Here is a 10,404-nt window from a genome sequence, read left to right as displayed (position 1 = left end):
CAGACCCTCTGCTATGAGACTCGTAATTGAGTTCAGGTGCATCCTGTTTCCATTGATCATCCTTGAGATGTTTCTACAACTTGATTGGAGTCCACCTGCGGTAAAATCAATTGATTGGACATGATTTGGAAAGGCACACACCTGTCTATATAAGGTCCCACAGTTGACAGTGCATGTCAGCAAAAACCAAGCCACGAGGTCAAAGGAATTGTTTATAGAGTTCTGAGACAGGATTGTGTCAAGCCACAGATCTGGGGAAGGGAACCAAAAAATGTATGCAGCATTGAAGGTCCCCAAGAGATGCTAAGCTACAGGACTGTCTGTAATACCAACATGTTTCAAGCAGACCACCATAGTCCCTGTGCTCAAGAACACTAAGGTAACATGCCTAAATGACTACCGACCTGAAGCACTCACGTCTGTAGCCATGAAGTGCTTTGATAGGCTGGTCAAGGCTCACATCAACACCATTATTCCAGAAACCCTAGACCCACTCCAATTTGCAAACCGCCCCAACAGATCCACAGATGATGCAATCTCTATTGCACTCCACACTGCCCTTTCCCACCTGGACAAAATGAACACCTATGTGAGAGTGCTATTCATTGACTACAGCTCAGCGTTCAACACCATAGTGCCCTCAAAGCTCATCACTAAGCTAACGACCCTGGGACTAAACACCTCCCTCTGCAACTGGATCCTGGACTTCCTGACGGGCCGCCCCCAGGTGGTAACGCTAGGTAACAACACATCCGCCACGCTGATCTTCAACACGGGAGCCCCTCAGGGGTGCGTGCTCAGTCCCCTCCTGTACTCCCTGTTCACTCATGACTGCACGGCCAGACACGACTCCAATACCATCATTAAGTTTGCCGATGACACAACAGTGGTAGGCCTGATCCCCTACAACGACGAGACAGCCTATAGGGAGGAGGTCAGAGACCTGGCTGTGTGGTGCCAGAACAACAACTTTTCCCTCAACATGATCAAGACAAAGGAGATGATTGTGGACTACAGGAAAAGGAGGACCGAGCACACCCCCATTCTCATCGACAGGGCTGTAGTGGAGCAGGTTGAGAGCTTCAAGTTCCTTGGTGTCCACATCACCAACAAACTAACATGGTCCAAGCACACCAAGACAGTCAGAAGAGGGCACGACAAAACCTATTCCGCCTCAGGAGACTGAAAAGATTTGGCATTGGTCCTCAGATCCTCAAAAGGTTCTACAGCTGCACCATCGAGAGCATCCTGGCTGGTTGCATCACTGCCTGGTATGGCAACAACAGTGTCCTCCATCATTCTTAAATGGAAGAAGTTTGGGAACCACCAAGACACTTCCTAGAGCTTGCCACCTGGCCAAACTGAGCAATCGGGGGAGAAGGGCCTTGGTCAGGTAGGTGACCAAGAACCCGATGATCAGTCTGACAGAGCTCCAGAGTTCTTCTGTAGAGATTGAAGAACCTTCCAGAAGGACAACCATCTCTGCAGCACTCAACCAATCAGGCCTTTATGGTAGTGGCCAGATGGAAGCCACTAAAAGGCACATGACAGCCCGCTTGGAGTTTTCCAAATGGCACCTGAAGGACTCTCAGACCGTAAGAAACAAGATTCTCTGGCCTGAATGCCAATTGCCACGTCTGGAGGAAACCAGGTACCGCTCATCACCTGGCCAATACCATCCCTATGGTGAAGCATGGTGGTTGCAGCATCATGCTGTGGGGATGTTTTGCAGAGACTGGGAGACTAGTCAGGATCGAAGGAAAGATGATCAGAGGAAAGTGCAAGATCTTTGATGAAAACCTGCTCCAGAGCGCTCAGGACCACCGACTGGGGCGGCGGTTCCCCTTCCAACAAGACAATGACCCTAAGCACACAGCCAAGACAACCCAGGATTGGCTTCGGGACAAGTCTCTGAATGTCCTTGAGTGGCCCAGCCAGAACCCAGACTTGAACCTCATCAAACATCTCTGGAGAGACCTGATAATGTGTGCAGCGACGCTCCCCATCCAACCTTACAGAGCTCGAGAGGATCTGAAGAGAAGAATGGGAGTAAAACATGTTTTATGTTTTGGGTTCTAATGGGGGAATGACAGTAGAACTAAGCTGATGGGGCATTTTAATTTATATTCTTCAAGAATCAGTGGCTATATATCTTGATTTTATTCATCAAATGTACTCTAGCTTTAAAAGTGGAAAGCACATAAAGTGTAGGAAAATCTAGGTGAGGATACCCTCCTTTCTAGGAAGAGGCAGTGGCCACTAGTCCAGTGTTTCCCAACTCCATTCCTCCAGTGCCCCCAAGTAACAATATATATTTCTGTTGTAGTAGACCTCATTCAACTTGTCAACTAATCATAAAGCCCTTAATGAGTTGAATCAGGTGATGTTTTTTTTGGGGGGGGGGGGGGCTACAACAAAAATGTGTGCTGCTGGTGGTTCTGGAGGACGAGTTGAGAAAGTTCGGCAACCATATTTTCCTGTGGAGCAGAGGGGATCAAATGATCTCCTGTGTCATGACAAGCCCTTTCCTCTAGGAAAAGCCTCATAAGCAGATGTTTATGTCCTGTAAGAATGTAATGATATTGCTGTTTTATTGCAGTGACCTATATATTCTACCCAGCAGGAAACGCATTAGCCAAGTAGCTACTGTTTTGTTGCTATGCCAATGCTTGTGAAATGTCTACCTCTTTACCAAACTGGTCTTTAGAGAGAGTGTGTGGGAGGGACAGAGCTAGTATAACAGAAAGACCAAGGCATTATCACATTTTATAGGTGGTTTAGTAGTTGTTTGTCGGGATTTGCAAGGGCCCAAGTACAGTAACACTAACTATCCTCATCTAATTCCTATTTAATCATGTGTGGGTTTTAATGTAGCTGAAGGATAGTGCTTTATCCTCTGTTGTAGTTGGTTGCCAGGCTCCAATGAGACAGGGACAATACAGGTCTGGAGAACTCTACAGTCAGATGCACAGGAAGCTACTGGGTATAATGTATGGCTTCCACCACCATCACTCCTCTCCTCTCATCCCTCTATAGTCTATACTACTTCCTCCTACATCATTCCACTCTCCTCCCAATCCTCCAATTTTATCTGTCTTCCTCGCTATTGCTGCCATCACTCCCTCCTCATGTCGGAATTCTCCCCCTCCTCATGTCGGAATTCTCCCCCTCCTCCTTCCATCACTCCATTCCATCCATAGCCTTCCTCCTTCCATCACTCCATTCCATCCATAGCCCTCCTCCTCCCATCACTCCATTCCATCCATAGCCCTCCTCCTTCCATCACTCCATTCCATCCATAGCCCTCCTCCTTCCATCATTCCATCCATAGCCCTCCTCCTTCCATCACTCCATTCCATCCATAGCCCTCCTCCTCCTTCCATCACTCCATTCCATCCATAGCCCTCCTCTTTCCATCGCTCCATTCCATCCATAGCCCTCCTCCTCCCATCACTCCATTCCATTCATAGCCCTCCTCCTCCTTCCATCACTCCATTCCATCCATAGCCCTCCTCCTCCCATCACTCCATTCCATCCATAGTCCTCCTCCTCCCATCACTCCATTCCATCCATAGCCCTCCTCCTCCTCCCATCACTCCATTCCATCCATAGCCCTCCTCCTTCCATCACTCCATTCCATCCATAGCCCTCCTCTTTCCATCACTCCATTCCATCCATAGCCCTCCTCCTCCTTCCATCACTCCATTCCATCCATAGCCCTCCTCCTCCCATCACTCCATTCCATCCATAGCCCTCCTCTTTCCATCACTCCATTCCATCCATAGCCCTCCTCCTCCCATCACTCCATTCCATCCATAGCCCTCCTCCTCCCATCACTCCATTCCATCCATAGCCCTCCTCCTCCTTCCATCACTCCATTCCATCCATAGCCCTCCTCCTCCTTCCATCACTCCATTCCATCCATAGCCCTCCTCCTTCCATCACTCCATTCCATCCATAGCCCTCCTCCTTCCATCATTCCATCCATAGCCCTCCTCCTTCCATCACTCCATTCCATCCATAGCCCTCCTCCTCCTTCCATCACTCCATTCCATCCATAGCCCTCCTCTTTCCATCGCTCCATTCCATCCATAGCCCTCCTCCTTCCATCACTCCATTCCATCCATAGCCCTCCTCCTCCTTCCATCACTCCATTCCATCCATAGCCCTCCTCTTTCCATCGCTCCATTCCATCCATAGCCCTCCTCCTTCCATCACTCCATTCCATCCATAGCCCTCCTCCTCCCATCACTCCATTCCATCCATAGCCCTCCTCCTCCCATCACTCCATTCCATCCATAGCCCTCCTCCTCCTTCCATCACTCCATTCCATCCATAGCCCACCTCCTTCCATCACTCCATTCCATCCATAGCCCTCCTCCTTCCATCATTCCATCCATAGCCCTCCTCCTTCCATCACTCCATTCCATCCATAGCCCTCCTCCTCCTTCCATCACTCCATTCCATCCATAGCCCTCCTCTTTCCATCGCTCCATTCCATCCATAGCCCTCCTCCTTCCATCACTCCATTCCATCCATAGCCCTCCTCCTTCCATCATTCCATCCATAGCCCTCCTCCTTCCATCACTCCATTCCATCCATAGCCCTCCTCCTCCTTCCATCACTCCATTCCATCCATAGCCCTCCTCCTCCCATCACTCCATTCCATCCATAGCCCTCCTCTTTCCATCACTCCATTCCATCCATAGCCCTCCTCTTTCCATCACTCCATTCCATCCATAGCCCTCCTCCTCCCATCACTCCATTCCATCCATAGCCCCCCTCCTCCCATCACTCCATTCCATCCATAGCCCTCCTCCTCCTTCCATCACTCCATTCCATCCAATGCCCTCCTCCTCCTTCCATCACTCCATTCCATCCATAGCCCTCCTCCTTCCATCACTCCATTCCATCCATAGCCCTCCTCCTCCCATCACTCCATTCCATCCATAGTCCTCCTCCTCCCATCACTCCATTCCATCCATAGCCCTCCTCCTCCTTCCATCACTCCATTCCATCCATAGCCCTCCTCCTCCCATCACTCCATTCCATCCATAGCCCTCCTCTTTCCATCACTCCATTCCATCCATAGCCCTCCTCTTTCCATCACTCCATTCCATCCATAGCCCCTCCTCCTTCCATCACTCCATTCCATCCATAGCCCTCCTCCTCCCATCACTCCATTCCATCCATAGCCCTCCTCCTTTCCATCACTCCATTCCATCCATAGCCCTCCTCCTCCTTCCATCACTCCATTCCATCCATAGCCCTCCTCCTCCTCCATCCCATTCCATCACTCCATTCCATCCATTCCTTCCATAGCCCCATCCATCCTCTTTCCATCACTCCATTCCATCCATAGCCCTCCTCCTCCTTCCATCACTCCATTCCATCCATAGCCCTCCTCCTTCCATCCACTCCATTCCATCCATCCATAGCCCTCCTCCTCCCATCACTCCATTCCATCCATAGCCCTCCTCTTTCCATCACTCCATTCCATCCATAGCCCTCCTCCTCCTTCCATCACTCCATTCCATCCATAGCCCTCCTCCTCCCATCACTCCATTCCATCCATAGCCCTCCTCCTCCCATCACTCCATTCCATCCATAGCCCTCCTCTTTCCATCACTCCATTCCATCCATAGCCCTCCTCCTCCTTCCATCACTCCATTCCATCCATAGCCCTCCTCCTTCCATCACTCCATTCCATCCATAGCCCTCCTCCTCCTCCATTCCATCCATCATCTCCATTCCATCCATAGCCCTCCTCCTCCTTCCATCACTCCATTCCATCCATAGCCCTCCTCCATCACTCCATTCCATCCATAGCCATTCCATTCCATCCATAGCCCTCCTCCTCCCATCACTCCATTCCATCCATAGCCCTCCTCCTCCTCCCATCCATCCATCCATTCCATCCATCCAGCCCTCCTCCTTCCATCACTCCATTCCATCCATAGCCCTCCTCCTCCCATCACTCCATTCCATCCATAGCCCTCCTCCTCCTTCCATCACTCCATTCCATCCATAGCCCTCCTCCTTCCATCACTCCATTCCATCCATAGCCCTCCTCCTCCCATCACTCCATTCCATCCATAGCCCTCCTCTCCATTCCATCACTCCATTCCATCCATAGCCCTCCTCCTCCTTCCATCACTCCATTCCATCCATAGCCCTCCTCCTTCCATCACTCCATTCCATCCATAGCCCTCCTCCTTTCCATCACTCCATTCCATCCATAGCCCTCCTCCTCCTTCCATCACTCCATTCCATCCATAGCCCTCCTCCTCCTTCCATCACTCCATTCCATCCATAGCCCTCCTCCTTCCATCACTCCATTCCATCCATCCATAGTCCCTCCTCCCATCACTCCATTCCATCCATAGCCCTCCTCCTCCTCCCATCACTCCATTCCATCCATAGCCCTCCTCCTCCATCCTCCATTCCATCCATAGCCCTCCATCACTCCATTCCATCCCTCCTCCTTCCATCACTCCATTCCATCCATAGCCCTCCTCCTCCTTCCATCACTCCATTCCATCCATAGCCCTCCTCCTTCCTCCATCACTCCATTCCATCCATAGCCCTCCTCTTCCATCACTCCATTCCATCCATAGCCCTCCTCCTTCCATCACTCCATTCCATCCATAGCCCTCCTCTTTCCATCACTCCATTCCATCCATAGCCCTTCTCCTCCTTCCATCACTCCATTCCATCCATAGCCCTCCTCCTTCCATCACTCCATTCCATCCAATGCCCTCCTCCTCCCATCACTCCATTCCATCCATAGCCCTCCTCTTTCCATCACTCCATTCCATCCATAGCCCTCCTCCTCCTTCCATCACTCCATTCCATCCATAGCCCTCCTCCTTCCATCACTCCATTCCATCCATAGTCCTCCTCCTCCTTCCATCACTCCATTCCATCCATAGTCCTCCTCCTCCTTCCATCACTCCATTCCATCCATAGCCCTCCTCCTCCTTCCATCACTCCATTCCATCCATAGCCCTCCTCCTTCCATCACTCCATTCCATCCATAGCCCTCCTCCTTCCATCACTCCATTCCATCCATAGCCCTCCTCCCATCACCTTCCTCCTGTCCTTTCTCTACTCCCCCTCTTCCACACCTCCATTTCTCATCTCCATCAGAGGGGAAACAAAACAACGGACTCCCAGGACAGTTTGCCCAAGCGCTTATTTCCTACATCTGGATATCTCAAACCAGCCCAACTGGGATGCCGTTGACACACTCGTTCTGAGTGCACCTGCACGCGCCGTGTGCCAATGTGCTTTAAATACCCAGTGTGGCATGACCTTCATTTTTCATGTCAGTCACACAACTAAGAGACCCCTTTTGCTACAAACATACAAACGTTCACACAACATCCTCTCAACATTACCTCAGCTTATGGGCATGGCTGGGGTAGGATGGAGCTGGCCTGGCGACCTGGTAAAAGTAACACCTGCGATGAGTGTAATTGGTCTTAGAGCGGTATGAGGATTTTATGTTTGTCTGTCACAGTGCCACTGCTAACATTAGTGTTTTTGGCCTCAAAGGTCAATGTGTGTGTGTATGTTTATCACAGAAGGAGCTGCCCAGGGATTTAGCACCAGCCTGTCTCTAAGGATTTACAGCCTGTGAGAGGTAGTTCGTGGAATTCAATAGGGGTCGACCACAAAGAGAGTATAGGCTACTGTAGCAAACCGATACAGTGAGAAAGAGGTGGTTATACTACATGTAAAAGTCAACACATTTATTATTACAGCATGCTTATTACCCTTTACTAAGTCAGTTGACTGAGAACACGTTGATTCGTGGAAGATGTGGGGAGAGTTGTGGCTGAGATTCTCCAAATAGCTTTGGAGAACCATATTATTTCGAGAAGTTTCTAGAGAACTAGATAAAAGGAGAATCATTTCTACTATTTTAGTTTTTTGCTCTTGTATTTCAGAAATCCTAAAAGACAGAAATCCTAAAAGTGAGGGAGACTTTTGGTTTATGTCTGAGTGTTCTCTGTCATCTTCCTCTTTCAACTGACTGATAAGCCTCCATATTGTGTTATATGTGTGTGTGTGCTTGTGCATGTTTGTATTGTGTGTGTGTGTCGTCCCTGCACAATGTCTTGTTAGCTAGCAGTCTTTGGAGAAGAGTTGTGTTTAAAAGCATTATAACATTGGAAGCTACGGGCCCCCAGTGCTACGGACCAATCCGTCTCATTGCCAAGTCCAAACTATTGCTGAGGGAGTCTGTGTTTATACAGCATAACTGGCAGACTGGAAGCCCAGCCGTCCAACTACAGAGATGTTTAAAGATGACGCTTATTTGACCAGCTCTATGGATTAATATACTGCATATACCATTAGGTGTAAATGTTTGCAAAGGACATATATTCATAGGAATATTGTGTTGGATACAGGAGCATCTGGGGTTGTGTATTGAGAAGTAAGGAATGTGTGCTTGCGTTGGGGGCTTGGTGGAAAAGGAACATACCGAAGAGGATCGTTGTAGACATGTAATTCATCACATGATCTTCATTCATAATGGCCAGTAATTTCTTCATTTAAGATGGCCAATAAGGCATCATTTCATATACACATCCGCAGTCCACACATTTCCCAAATGTATAATGTGAATACTCCCGTTAGCTCTGTTGTGGCACCTGACTGACAGCAACTCACTGCTTACAGGCAGTGCTCCCACTTCCCCTCTCTGAGTGTACTTCCCCTTTAAGACCCAGCATCTGTTAGGAAGCCCCTGCACTCAGCTCCTCTCTGCCTCACCACAAGGGCTTTCTGATGGGCAGCAGGACAGTTCTCTGTAGCGTTGGCTAGATTCACCACAGGGAGTGTGTGTAGTGTGACAAGTCATTTAGAGAGTGTGGAAGGTCACAGAGGAGAAAGGGTGTTATTTGGGATCTACAGGTTGTTGATATAAGCAATACCTGTCTGTGGCATCCACCTGTTCTCTAATCAAATGACGATAAGGCGTTTCTCCTTCACAGGGAACCGACGACTGAATCTCTTGTCCTACAAAGGTGAGCTTTGTCTTCAACACCATTTTCTTGTAATGGACATATGAATCAAGACTTATGAATCACATGAGCATTTAGGGTTCTTCAACCTCAGGAGTTGGAGCTCAGTTAAAAGTAGACTTGACTAAACCTTAATTATAAATCAAATCAAATCACATTTTATTTTAATTATCAAATTACTGTACAAATGAAAATGTACATTTTCCATTTTTACTGTAAAATGATCAAAAGTAAATGAGTATTTTGTTATAGGAGGATTTTCTAATAGGAGAAACACAGTTACATCTGGCTATAACCCAGTGTTTTGTAATCCTGGTCCTGTTTTAGCACTACACACCTGATTCAAATGATCAACTGATCATCGGGCTTTGATGATTTTAATCAGGTGTGTTAGTGCTAGGGCAAACACTAAAATGTGCACTCCTTTGGATCCACAGGACTAGGATTAAGAAACACTCCTCTCTAACCTACCGTTTCTCTGAGTAATGCATCTTATTCAGCGCTGGGCAACTCCAGTCCTCAGGGGTCGGAGTAGTGTCACACTTTATCCACATCCCTAGTAAACACAGCTGATTTAAACTAATTGAATTCTAAACTGAAGATCATGATGAGTTGATTATTGGAGTCAGGTGTGTTAGATGGGGCTGGGGCAAAAGTGTGACACCTATCAGGCCCCTGAGGACTGGAGTTGCCCATCCCTGATGGAAATGAACACTCCATTTTGAAAGAATGGAAGCCATTCATTTCACCCCTTTGTATAGGGTTGACAAGGGAGCACACGTTGTGCTTTAGTCCATTAACCCACTGTCTCTTACAAGGACATCTGTTACCACGCCACTGTCAAACTGCATGGAGCCTTTTCTCTGTCTGTGTTATAAAGCAGTTTTTTACTTGATCCTCTAAGCAGAGGAGTCAAAAGGTTGGCTTTGTACAAATCAAATTGTATTGGTCACATACACATGCAGATGTTATTGTGAGTGTAGCGAAATGCTTCTACATCCGACAGTGCAGCAGTATCTAACAGCTAATATCTAACAATTTCACAACTAAACCTAATACACACAATCTAGTAAAGGAATGGGATGAGAATATGTAAGTATAAAATATATGGATGAGCAGTGACAGAGTGGCTAAGATGCAATAGATAGTAAAGAATAGATAGTGAAGGATACAGTTTCTACATATGAGATGAGTAATGCGAGATATGTAAACATTATTAAAGGGGCGTTATTAAAGTGACTAGTAGTAATGATAATAGTATATGCCATTAAGCAGATGCTTTTATCCAAAGCGACTTGGAGTCATGCGTGTTCCCAGGTGGTCCCGGGAATCAACATATATTCTGGCATGTTGGTTTATTACCTTTAGGCAC

Source organism: Oncorhynchus masou, chromosome 6, assembly GCF_036934945.1.
Source record: "Oncorhynchus masou masou isolate Uvic2021 chromosome 6, UVic_Omas_1.1, whole genome shotgun sequence".
NCBI lineage: Eukaryota > Metazoa > Chordata > Actinopteri > Salmoniformes > Salmonidae > Oncorhynchus > Oncorhynchus masou.
This window is presented reverse-complemented; position numbering follows the sequence as displayed.